The 13677-nt window shown below is 44.1% G+C and overlaps 1 protein-coding gene across 3 annotated transcripts in view; it reads right to left on the bottom strand.

The window, feature by feature from the left end:
- Nr3c2 (nuclear receptor subfamily 3 group C member 2) overlaps window positions 1-13677 on the bottom strand; it is a 388454-nt gene that overhangs the window by 78417 nt on the left and 296360 nt on the right. The window lies entirely within an intron of this gene.

Consider the following 13677-nt stretch of genomic DNA (forward strand, 5'->3'; position numbering starts at 1 on the left):
ATAGGAAGATTATTGATTTTTCTGTGTTTATTTTATATTGTGCTATGCTGCTTAATGTCACTATTAACTGTTGCAATTTTTCAGTGGTAATTTTAGGGTCCTGGAGGAATAGGGTCATGCCATCTGCAGATGGTGACACCTTTCCTGTACATATCCCTTTTATTTCATTCCCCTGCCTGATTTCTCCAGCTAATGTTTTGAGGACTACGGTGAATAGGAGTGGCGATAGCGTACATCCTTGTTTTGCTTCCGACTTTGAAGAGAAAGCTTTCAGTTTTTCCCCATTAATAGGATGGTGGCAGCAGCTTGGTCATAAATGACTTTTATCAGATTGAGATAAGGCCCTTTTATACCTTCATAGTGTATTTATCAAGTCTTGTACATGAGATAAATGACAATCCACTATGACTCACACTGGCTAAAGCATTTGTCTTCCTTCTAAAGAAGTCTTGTTGTAGTAACACTACCTGTTAGTCATGTTCTAAGAGAAAACAGCAAAGCCCAGTTATTAATACTTTGGATATCTGGATAACAAATGCCTCATCCATCCACATCACAGATCTTCACTGCCTGCATTTTGTTTTTTTAATGTATTTGGTGCAGGGTCTCACTACACAGTTTGGACTCACAGTGATAGTGACCCTCCTCCATCAGCCTCCCCAGCGCTGGACTTACAGGTGTGCACTACCATGCCCAGACTCAGTGGCAGGCTCAGCGGCCCAGTGGAGGGCCAGGATCGAATGCCTGTTTCTCTATGCAAGGGGCTGTTCAGAAACCCAGCTCTGACCTGCATGATATTAAAGCCTCACCTTGTCCTCCACAGGTATGCAGCCCCATTGGGGAAGAGCTGAGAAAGTTTCACAAGACTGCACTGCAAATAGGGATGGGTCCCGTGATAAAAACAAAAATAGCTAAAATTTATTGAATGCTCACAAATATCAGGTACTACTTTAAAGGTCCTATAAAAATTAATTTGACAATTTTTGACTGGGTACAATAATTCTTACCTTAGACTAAACAGAGACCCAAGAGAGAGATTAAGAAGCCTGCCTGAGGTCACACAGCTAGTGTCTACGAAGCAGAGGTCACAGACAGGGCGACCGACTCCATGTGCTAACAATGTGGACTGGGAGGGGGAGGGACACACGGTCAGTGTTGACGGTCAATGTGGTCAGCGTGATCAGCTTGAGAGACGCCTCCCAGCGGAGGAAAGTACGCTTATGGGCGTGTTGGGTGGCTCCTGGGAGTGCACGGCAGGGCTCTAGCTGCCCTGTTGTTCTTCCTGGGCTTGTCCCTGCCCCACTTCTGGCTGCCTTGAGGTGAGCAGCCCTCGTCTGTCCTGTCAGGCCCTTCTGCCCTGCTGTTTCTGCCTCGGAGCCACACCACCGGGGAACCTCTGCAAGCACAAGAGGAAACAATCTTTTTCTCCCTCATCTTTCTTTTATTTTGTTTTATTTGAGTACCAGGAATGGAGCCCAAAGCCTTCACACTAAGCCACACTTGCCTAGCCCCTTTTATATTTTATTTATTTATCTTATTTTTATTTTTATTTTGCAGAACCGGGGATTGAACTAGGCCCTTGCGCTTGCCAGGGAAGCGCTTATTCCACTGAGTCATCTCCCCGGACCCCATCTTATTTTATTTTGAGATATGGGCTCACTAAGCAGCTAAGTTGCCTAGATAGGGTTTTTTTTTATTTTTTTTCCAAAATTTTATTGATAAACAGCAATGAGACAGTTTTAAATTAAATCAGAAGTACAGTTTCAACAAATAACACACTGCATATATTCTTCTTAGTGGTTAATTGCTGTACAAGATGCGGACTTGAGATCCTATTTACAAACACCATTAGAACAAATCATTCTATTCATTAAGAGAATGTAACTATATATCTATCCCAACCACTTTGAATACACAGATACAAAATGGACATTCCTCTGTATACCCTATTTTTCTAAGTTCCGTTATTGAATATTATAGGTGTGTAAACTCAGCAAAATATTCTAAAAGAGTCCAGTAGCCCATAATAGCATTGGGTCTTCTGTTTAACTGGCAATGTCAGAAATTCTTGACCTGAGTCCCCCACAGCTCAACATAACAGCATGGCTATTACAACCTATATTTCGTCTTCATACTTTTCTACTGGATGGATAAGACCACGGTAAAGCAGGACCTGTGCAATAAGAGTTGTAGCTTTTTGGTCTGAGAAGGTCAGTGAAATCCCCTCAGGATTTAACCTGAGATCCTGTACCTCAGATTGTAGAACCTTTGTCAGTGCAGCCATGTGGATGAGTCACGGCCATTGCTTGGCCAATGTGCTCTCTGTGAAAGCCTGAGAGAGTGCTTTCTCTCCATGTGACTCTCCTTAGGCACACTCTACGTCATCGATCACTTTCTTCTTTGGCCCCATAATCTTCTTGATCAGAAAATTTGGGACACTACCGAGTTACATGATGTTACAGTACAAGTTCTTATATGTCTTGAGTCTTAATTGACTTTAGAAGGTTAGGGCCAAAATGTTGGCTTTCCTTGTAGCCCTCCTTTTTCTCTAATTTTGGTCTGCAAAATTACGTTGTTAACCATCCAGAAGACAAGCCTATTGTTATTATCAAACGATTTAGGCTATTAAGCTTAACCTCACTATCTCACTGCATTTCAAACATCTTAGGCATAATATGGAACAGGTATTTTTCCTCAAGTATTGATATGTTGAACTTTAAGTCCCTGCATAATGAAATGGCAGGAGTGTTTTGTTTTTTTTTTTTTCTCCGAATGCCTTCAAGGCATGAGTGGCTGTCTTGTGTTGTGGGGATCGAACCACAGCAACCTGAGCCTGATGGCTTTGTTGAAGCAGCCACTTAAAGAACTGAGCTAAGGGGCAGGCCCCCTAGATAGGGTTTAAACTTGTGATCCTCCTGCCTCAGCCTACCAGAGGGCTGGCAGTATGGATGTGCGCCATGGTACTTTCTTTTCCTCTTCAAATGATGTATATGAAGTGTTCTGTCCCAACGATGGCAAGCTGACTAATACAGAAGGATGGCTGACTGGAAGATGGTTGAATGAATGAATAAATGAAAGAAATTAGAAAAATCAAAAGTACCAACTTAAGATAGTGTTATGGTAACTACTTTCAATTGTAGTATTTCCAGTGTCTTCAAAAATTCTTAAAGAATCATGTACTTCTATTGATTCCTAACATAAGCCCCAAACTTAATGGAATAAGGCCTCAACAACACCAATTAATTGGATTTAAAACTAACCATTCACATTTATAATTATAAGACCTATAATTTGGATAAAAGACGAGCTATCACCAAGCAACTGATATATTTGTTACAGTCATTTAAATATTTGAACTGGACTTAAAGGACAAATCAGGTCTAATTCTTGTGTTTAAGTAGATTAAAATTAATTAAAAATTTCAATTGCAATTACTAATTTATAGACTATATTCTATACAAGATATAAACAAAATCTACTTCACTGGAAAACAGGTGTATCCTAGTCATAAACTCTGGTTCATATAATTTCTTCCAAGCCTCAGTTGATTCATCTGTAAAATGGGACATTAATGTTGTCAACACTGTCTCAGTCAGAGGGCTAAAAGATGTTGGAAATGAGTACTGATATCTGAAATGATATTTCAGTGTCACCTTCATACTTTTCCAAAGTTCTGTATTTAAAATATTCTAATGTACTAAAATGTTCTCGTCCTAAGACTACATTTAATGATAACTATAATTTGATCAACTAGAAAAAGCCAAGGGTAATATTTTCAAATTTTATTAAAAGTAATATTTGCAGGCAGATTAATTATAAGACTCACTGGCTCTAGGCCCTGGCCCTATCTTTCTGTGTTTATTCGTGCTGATTTAAGGCCGATGCTATGATGTGTCCCGCAGAACGCTTAAGGGCTCCTTGGCTCGTACATACCACACGGCGCGCGGATCAGCAGCACCACGCTCAGCATTTCAGGTACATTTTATCTTTATGCTGCGATTTTTGCAAATCTACGTGGGACGTCTGGTACAGAGTCATCTATGTTACTCAACCAGTTCAAGGTAATTAGTATCTTCAGCGTGCAGAGGTTTTAGCCAAGTGTTATTTATCCAATAACTACTCTAAGTCACAGGCGTTATGGTCACAGGTATTTTAATCCTAGTAACCTTTTACAAATGCATGGAAATTTTATTCAGCTCCATTAAATATATGCTGTAAACACTTCAAAGGTGCCAATATCTTATATGTTATGGTAAGAAATCACTTTCAATAATGCTTATTAGAATCTGATAAATATTTATTGAATAAGCTTATTTCATTTTCTAATGTTAATAAATTGAACAAACTATTACAAATATGACATATTAATTTACTTCCCTGTGGGAAACGGGCAAGCTTCTGATATTTTAAGATAAAATTTCTGAGTTGCTAATTATTATTCTTTGTCAAAATATCTATGGTGTAACGATCCATTTGTGGAGTGACTACTCTTAAAATGTCATGTCTAAAATCTCAACGAGCTAAATTTATAGAGCAATTAGGCTGCAGGCGCAGTTCAAAGCACTTTCTGTGGCTGTTCTGAGCATCCTGACCCGCACTGTCACTCTGCGGCGGGCACCATTGTCATTACGTCCCTCTGCGAGGTGAAGCAGCAGAAGCACAGAGAGGATGTTCCTCGTCAAGGCGGCAACGCTAGTGGATGCCAGAACAAGGGCCTTAATCCAGCAGACACCTCCAGCTGCTCTGCCAAGCAGCCCCGCCTCTAATCCTTTCCTCTTTTTCTAATTTGTATTTTTTAGACTGTAAGATTAGCACAAGCTTCAAATCCAAATGTGTAATTAAGATGTTTGCTAGTTATGCAGAAACATTTTTGGCTGAAGATACTTAATGAACATGTTTTTATTATCCAAAGCATCAGGGAACATAAATTTGGGGTCTTATCACTACTTAGCACCTTACAAATGAATGTGGAGTGACGAGCCACCGGCTCTGGGAAATCTTACGGTCCCGGCTTGCTGGAGCCACAGCTGGCTGCGTAACTGCCAGGGGCATGAGGCGCGTACATGTACGTGAGTGCACGCTGCGTGCACGAAGCTACGGGCCTCCCAATTCCACCTCAACTCACTTCACAGAGGCGGCATTTGTTCAACCTGGATGCTACAGTAGCTAGTATGTGCTCAGTGGCTGCCCTCCGGTGCCAAGCCCTTAATTACTGGCAGCGTCTTGGCAGCCCTTTCTCCTGGCACTGCTAGGAGACAGACCTCCACAGATTTTTCCATCAATTCCTGCCTCTGGAGCTGGCCACTGGGACGCCCAGCTTTCCACCTGACCAACATGAGAAGCAACAAGCAGGGAGCATATGTACAGCTTCTGGAAGGAGGAGGTCAATTTTCCATGAGATCTGCACGTTCACAGAACCCCTAAAACATGGTGCGGTCAGATTCCTCATTTCATGTGCTTCACCTCTTGAGGCTGATATGGCCAGTGACAGGCCCTTTTGCTTGTACTGGTATGACGGCTGCCTAGTCTTATGTCCCAGAGTGAGAGGTGGGTGGCGAAGGGGATTCTCCCATCACTAAGAACTTCCTTTAATTAAAAAAAAATATTTATTTGGTACAGGGTCTCACTATGCAGCTCGGACATGTAGTGATCCTCCTGTCTCAGCCTCCCGGAGCTGAGATTATAGGCACACGCCACCATCCATGTTTTCAGTGGTCGGCACAGCACACAGTACTGGGACTGAACTCAGGACCTTACACTTGCCAAGCAGGTGCTTATGCCGCTGATCTATCTCCCCAGCCCAAATTCTTTCCTTTTAGATATGTAATTGGAATAATCCTCTGTCCCCTAGTAAAATAAAAGACTGCTATCTGGAAGAATATGGCAACTTTTCAATTTTACCATTTTACTAGGAAAAGTTACAAAATTTCTGTCATTTTTAGAAGTGCACCATGCTATGCCTTCAAACGTAAGTCTTGGCCGTATCAGGCAGGATATGTTGTGATCACATGAGACCACCCCCTTCTTCTGTTCATGGGCCAAACGTCATCAGTTACAACTCTCATGCTCCTAACAGCGTCTCTGCATCCTCTTCCTTTGCCAGCCATCTGCCTCGCCTCACTCCTACTCTGGCCCCTGGCTTCTGCCAAATGACCCAGCCCATGCTTTCTGACCATGACTTCTCTTCCTCTTTCTTCTGTCAGAGGAGGAATACTCTGAGAGACAGGTGATGCTTAAATATTTCTGTGTCAGGACACCAAAGGCAAACAAAGCAACAATGACAAAGCACTTGAACATGTAACAATAAGAAAAGGAGCATCTAAGTAGCTCTTAAGGGACTCTGCGCTAAGAGGCCGGGGTGAGGATCCCGGGGCCAGCTGTGTTCATGAATGATCCATCAGCCTCTCAGCTGAGCCCACAGAAGCAGCGTTTCAATTGTTTATAAATGCTAGAATGGCTAAATGGTAGGAAAATGGTGTTTTCAAAAGAATCTTTAAGAATTTTCAGAGTATACAATTTAACAAATTAACATGCATTACTGATTTAGCAGAGAAAATACAAGTTTGAGTCAAACACAAAGTCAAACTTTGACCACTTGAAAAGATATTCCAAATTAGAGGCTCTCCATATATTAAATTTTAGTGTCTACAAACCTATCTGTAGGTGTCCATAATACATAAGATGTCTCCACTGCTGCAGAAATAGCTTGCCATTACCTAATCAATAACTAATATCCCCTCGGTGTGGAGGACATATCATGCTCAGGGAGCAATCCAACACCGATTAACAAAATCTGAGCCATGATCAAAGGTTACTATCTCGAATAAAGGAATTGGTTTTATAAAGCAGACTATGATGTACCTTGGGTGAGGGACCATGTATTTGGAGAGAAGCTGTTTCATCTCTTATGGGGGCTCCTGCTTTCCTGTACCATCTGTGGTCATTTGCTTTTGTGGGATTTGGGGGTGGGGCAGGCCACCTTCCTGTGTGGGGATCCACCTGGTCTCCAACACCACCAGTCCAGGTGAGGAGACAAGTTCTCCAGCTAGAAGCAAGAACGGAGCAGCGAGGCTTATGGGAATATAAGGGAGGGCGTTGGGTCAGTAGTCCTTCAGTTTTACTGAGAAAATAATAACAGCGTTTTCAAGGATGGCTTCTGTGCAACAGAAATCTGAGACCTTTTGTATCTAAGGCAGGCAGTGAGAAAGGATTCTGGGGGCTTGAGAGGTGGTGAACATGGTTATTTTTAAAGCATTTTTATTTTATGTGCTTATATTTTCTCTTCACAGCAGATTCAGGAATGTGTGTGTACAGATGAAGATACAGGTGGGAAGGCTTTAATCTGGGCCGAGTCTGAAAAATAGGACACACATCTTCAAGGTGCGGCCAGGCTGGAGACTATGGGAAGTCTAGCAAGAGCCTCAGAGAGAGAGAGGAACTCAGTCAGAAGAAAAACCTGCATCCTGGTGATCAGCAGTGGGCAAAGGAGGAAACTTCCAGAACATTTTCTTTCGAACCCCTGGATGGTTTTGAATTAAAACGAGACACATCCCTCCCCAGAACACACACAATCTTGGCAGGCAGAGGCTGACTTTAGACCTCTCTCTGTACCTCGTTAGGTCCCAGGGACAGTGGCTTCATGCTGTGTGACGATGTCTCCCTGAGGCCCGCATCGTCGCACAGATGTACACGCTGGGGATGCACCACAGAGGGCAGCAGCACAGCGACACATGCTCCTGTACCCACAAAGCCATGAGCAGAACTTGAAAGAAAAGAGATGACAGAAGAGCGGAGACTGGAGATAATGGCCAAGATCTATTTCCTGCTTCCATGGAGGTCGAAGGGTTAAAAGGGCAGAAGAAGGAATTTACATTAGACATCAGGAGAATTTCCTCCTCCAAGCATTCTGGAATGTGGCTGGAGAGGCCTGGAATGCGCTACCAGCAAGAACATGTAGTATTCTTGCTGAAAACACTGAGGTTCCGGCAGGTAGGCACGCTGTTCCCCGAGCGCAGTTCTGCCCGAAGGTAGAAGAGAGATTAAACGACTTTCAGAGATCCGGTGATCTTGCCGTGGAAGTAACTAAGACCTTCCAGTGTGCATTCCAGCATTACATTTGTCTGCAGTGAGCTTCTCTGGTTCATATTTGTCTGGGAAACAGGAATAAAACCTTTATGCTTACAAGTGTGCGAAGAGCTAACTTTGAAAATGTTGTTTTCCAAAGTATGCACAAATGGCAAATACTGTGATCTCAGCATCCGTGCTTGAAGGAATATTCAGTGCTCTGAAAAAAAAGAGTCAGCCCTGAAGTCCTCTCATGATTCTTTCTCCGCCTCCTACCACACCCTTTCAAGTAGCTTCATTATTAAAACATACAGGACCGTTTGCTCTGTTCTATAATTAAACTACGTGCTTGGGATGGGGGTTCAGTTTAGCAGTGAAGCGCTTGCCAGCTTGCTTGGCGGGAACCCCAGGTTCCCTCCTAGCTCCTCCGAAACCAAGCTACACAGCACACACCACTAAAACAACAACAAAGGACACTCTTTGGGTTCCCCTAATTCTGAACATAATCAAAGTTATCAGTGGAGAAAACAGTAACGAGCCACTAGTAACGGAGCTCGGCAGCATCGTAGGTATCCTAGTTCGTCTTCCTGCGCACCCTGGCAGGAGGTGCTGTGTGACCGCCGCTGTACACAGAGCAAAGCGGTTCGTAGAGCACTGAGAACAATGCTCACAGTTACTAGGGGGGTTAGACAGAGGGCATCAGGGACTGTAAGGACATGGGAAACTACAGTAAAGAAACCCCATTAATTTACAGTAGACATCTAAGAAAGAGGTCAAAGGGGGTCACAAGAGGATCTACAGCCAAAAGTACCTGCTCAGTTACCTGTGCGGTTAGCCTTGGGGCATGTCTACTGACAGAGAGGAGCGCTTCATGCAGGGGGCATGCAATGACCTCACTGCGCAAGGGAGGCTTTCTTTGCTAATCCCTGGGCAGCATGGCCCACAACTGCTCACCTGCAGGTTACTGCTTGGCAGACAACAACTCAGGCATTTTGCCTTTGCTCCTATTTATGACATTTTCATTCCAACAGGAGGCAAAGTCTACACAGGGAGAAATCAAACTACTCAGTCTGTGTAAGACCTAGAGGTGAGCGGGGGTAGAATCTTCCTATTGCTAATCAAAACATAAAGTTCCTGAAGTTGTCTGTGTAATAACTGGGTTTTCCAGACACTTGTGTCTTTTAAATCAGGTTACATTCTTTTTAAAACATAGACAATTTACCTCCTTTGTATGTTCATAGTCTCCAGAAATTACTCTGTGGAAGACTGATAAACAGATGTATACAAAACCTCTGGGTAGTTTTCTAATATAGGCAATTTAAATAGACAAACTAACAGCATGGTGACTGGGGCCAGGCAGCTACCAAGGGACTTCTTCACAGGCTGCTAGCGCTGCTTTCTTAGCATATGTTTGAGCACAGAATTTACTTTGTGAAGTATAACCTCATTGGGTATTACAAGGTAAATAGTCTCATTAAGAATGGTTTATGAGAAAACAGTACTGTTGTAACAAGGTCACCAATTCGAATGCAGGAGGAGGAAGGGGTGGAAGGCAGTGACCTGGACATGGACTACAGTGCCCGCCTCACCGCCCGTGCCCTTCAGAGGTAGTGTGAGCCACAGACATCTCAGGTGAACAGGGCCAGGCAGGTGGCAGAGCGCACGCTGGGCAAAACCCACAGGCCGGACCCCATGCGGGGCCTCTAACTTGGAAGTTAACTCAGGCATGATCTTCCCTAAGCAAATACAATGCAGGAAAACAAGCCACCGGGGCTGGGGCTGAGGTCAGTGGTGGAGTGAGCACTTAGCAGGGGTGAAGGCTGGGTGGCTACCGTCAGCACCACAAATACAAGGGTCCCCCGGACAGATGTGCAGAGAAAATACGCGTAGTAGACAGTGTTATTTTTTTTTTTTTTCACAAACATCTCAGAGGATTCTTTAAGTGTTTGAAGAGTATTTTAAATATAATGCACCAACATTCATGTGTACGTCACTTTTTTAAAAAAGCTAATTTTGATTATTCTGTTCTCCCTCCGGGCATCTTTAGCTATGCTATTGCCAAAGTTTTTGCCTTTAGTTCTCAGAGGCTGTCGGGGGCCCACACAACTTGTATATGCCTGAGAATTCTAAGGCAATTCAGGAAGTTGCCCGAATTCAATCTTAGCTATTTAAAAAATATTAGTATCATTTATATACATAAGAAATAAAAACCATTGAAAAGGGGTGAAAAAACCTGTACAGACTAGGAGACCTGTCTAGTCTCCAATATTAATTTTTCTTAAAGATAGTTCTTGGTTCAATATTCTTTCTGTATGATAATTATTCATAGCTACATCATTATAAATTTCATTTTTTTCAAAGACTATTACTTAGAGGCATATTTAATTTTAAAAATCATGTTAAATGGAATTGGTGCTTCTTTATATTATTTATATGAAAAGCAAGGTGAGCAATTTTTACTAGTGTTGGGATTATAACGGAATGATTAAAAAGTCATTAAAACTGCTTAGTAAGAGGACAAATGGCAGAAATGCAATCAAAGGAAATAGTTGACCTGAGAACTGACACAAACACACATATTCTGGGGACGGGGCTATAGCTCAGTGGCATAAGCGCCTGTCTGGCAAGCACAAGGTCCTAGTTCAATCCCTGGTACTGCCAAAATAAATAAATAAATTAAAATAAATATGCATATTTTCCATACTTGGCACAATACAGAAAATAATATGTATTTCTGTTTTATCACCCTCCTATTAAGAACATTTAAAAAAAGGAAACCAAATAGAAATTTAAAAAATCATCAAGTTCGAAATTAATATTAATATGAAAAAGGATGGGCGTGATGTTGTAAGCGCGTATTACTGAGCTAGCAGGCACCGCTGCAGTTGGGGGAGGAGGATTCTATCGGCAGAAGGAAAGTTCTAGCTTTTATCCATTCTAGATAAATATTATTCTGCATTTTATTCTACTGACAAGATCAAAACATGTCTAAATTAAGAATTAATAGTAGCTAGTGATGCATATACTTGAAAAAAGTTGTTTTCCTAAGCTGGGATGCAGGCTGGCCTGGCCTGGGAGCCCCCAGATCAAGCGGGGGAGAGCCAAGCCGAGTGGCTCCGAGTCAGTGGCCCTCCTGCCGTTGCTCCTCAGGTTCCCCCAGCTGTCCTCCACCCTGGGGGTCCCCAGCGCCCTGAGGGGCTCTGACCCGGGTCTGCGCGGGCTGGGCCACGGGCCACGGGAGGAGCTGCTGCCAGCGAGGCGTCCTGCAGGTCGCCGCGCCCAGCTCTGCGTACAGGGCCTGCTGCTATTTCTGTACTTGGTATTCGGCCACCGTGTAAATTCCAGAGCTTTGCCGATTCTCTCAAGGCCCAATTCGGCGCATCAGAGTGGACGACAGATTCTTTAAAAAGATACGATCTCCATCTTAATTTCAAAGGCATTCTTCACAGTTATATTATTTAGCTACACCCCCCAAAAAAGTCTAAGAGAGGTCTTAATAAACAAGGTGCTAACCCACTGCAAAGAACTTCTAGAAGCTCAGTGTTAGAGGGGTTTCTACTTTCGCTGATCCTGTCATCGATATTTTTCTTTCACATGAGAAACGGAACTACAGATTTAAAGCTGTGAAGGTAAGCTGCCCCCTCCTCCCACCAGGACTTCCGGTAACCTCATGCTTATAGGAAGGAAACTGCACAAAACAGCTTTATTTTTCTTTCCACTCGCTCCTCATTTCCTTCTTGGATTCTGCTTGTGCCCCAGGTGAAGGCCTCCCTTCATCCTGCGCCCTCCTGAGTGTCTCAGGTAGGTGGAGTTCACTGGTCGGACCAGCCTCCTGGTGCCACAGGACGGTCTAAGGCTCTGACCCCGAGCAGGGTTCTGGCCTGTAACTGGGGTCACTTCTACCAGCTGAGGGGGAGTAAGGCCAGTGTCATGCTATCATTTTCAAGTGGACAAAACAAAACTGTTAAACTCCCCCCCCCCAGTAATTTTTAAGCCCCATATTTGAAGAGGGATGATGCAAGCCACCAGCTCTTTCTTTAGACAACTTCTATCCTTACATGGCATTTTCTGGGCTTGTAGTTAGGGTTTGGGCTGCACTTTTACGTACATATAGTCCCCTCATTGGTAGGACCACGGAGAGGAAAGGTCTCAGATCGTGTCCAAAACAAAGACGTATTCTGTATTTATTTGTTTGGTCTCTGGATTGTATTTACACCTTGTCTGAGTTTCTGCTTGCACATCATACAGTAGGCAGTAACGAAGGACTCACGAAGTAGAAAGCAGGAAAGAGTATGTAAGCAGCGCGATAGATGCTTCGCTAACTCTCTATTACCAGCTGCATTGTTTAATGTGGCGACTGCAGCCAGAGTTCTCCAGAAAGATGCAAAGAGAAATAGAGAAGCCCTTAGGTTCCCCGAGGCCCAGGTTCAGCTAGCCTATGAACTAATCAGCTCAAGCCCACACTCAAACCAGTGTCCAAAAAAAAAAAAGTACCAGGCCAGTGTCCTCCAGGAAGCAGCCGCTGACAAGCAGGACAGAGGACCAGGTGGCCTGTGGCCAGGGGCCGTCTCCTGGCTGCCCTGCATGGGCAGCAACCGAGCAGGCTGCTCTGCCTCTGAGCCTGGGGAGGGAGAAGCCGAAACCAGACACAGGCTGGTTCCCCACTGGCTGCATAGAAGACCCACAGGCCAGAGATGCAGTATGGTAAAGAGGCAGAGTGGCGCCTTCCTGTGGTGGGGATTGGGACACTGCCCAGGCCTTGCCCTGCCCAGCAGCGGGGGGGCCTGTGGAGAAAAGCCCAGGAGCTCCCCTCCCCACCAACGAGTGGTGTTTTTAGTACCCAAATTGCTAAGACCCTGCAGGAATCGCAGGCTTTCTAGAAACAGAAGGGCCCCACAAAAGAGCCAGTTTAACCTCATTTTTAACTTGATAGAATAAAATGCCAGAAAGATGAATGGCTGGCCTGCGATTCCAGTGGGCACACACGCAGGGTCTCCTCCTTTTGAGTTCAAGGCCTGCGTGCAGGGTCAGCCTCAGGAAGAAACTGTGAGGTAGACTATCCAGTTACTTGGACCCAAATGCAATTATAGATAATTTCAGCTCTTTGATTTTAATATATTTATTCTCCAAAATATAAATATTGATGAATAGCCATGTCCAGTATTTAAGAAAAAGAACATATATATATCTGAGAATGTCTAATGATAAAGGATCTAAAAATGGCATAAAGGCCAGAGCTCACAAAAGCACAGAGTCTCACACTGCTTCTGCAGCTGCGGGCCACGGCTGACCTCACGGCCGCCGCTCACCCAGGGGCTGTCCGAGAAGCAGAAGCTGGCTAGCCAGAGACCACAGAGCAGAGGCCCCTACACAGGGGCTGGCGCCCTCATGCTTAAAGAGCTCCCCCTGTGTACCTGCAAGCTGAGAACTGCCCCACCACAGATTGTGCATGAGGTTACAGAAAGATAGAGAACCTGAGAAAAGATGAAGGAAGAAATGGAAGAAAGGGGAGAGCAGAGAGAGGAAAGGAGGGGAAGGAGAGGGGAGTGGAGGTAGAGGGGAGGTGAGAGGAGAAGAGAGGAATAGGGGAAGGGAGAGGAGGGGTGGAGAGGG

This window comes from Octodon degus, unplaced genomic scaffold (assembly GCF_000260255.1).
Source record: "Octodon degus isolate 3935 unplaced genomic scaffold, OctDeg1.0 scaffold00101, whole genome shotgun sequence".
NCBI classification, from domain to species: domain Eukaryota; kingdom Metazoa; phylum Chordata; class Mammalia; order Rodentia; family Octodontidae; genus Octodon; species Octodon degus.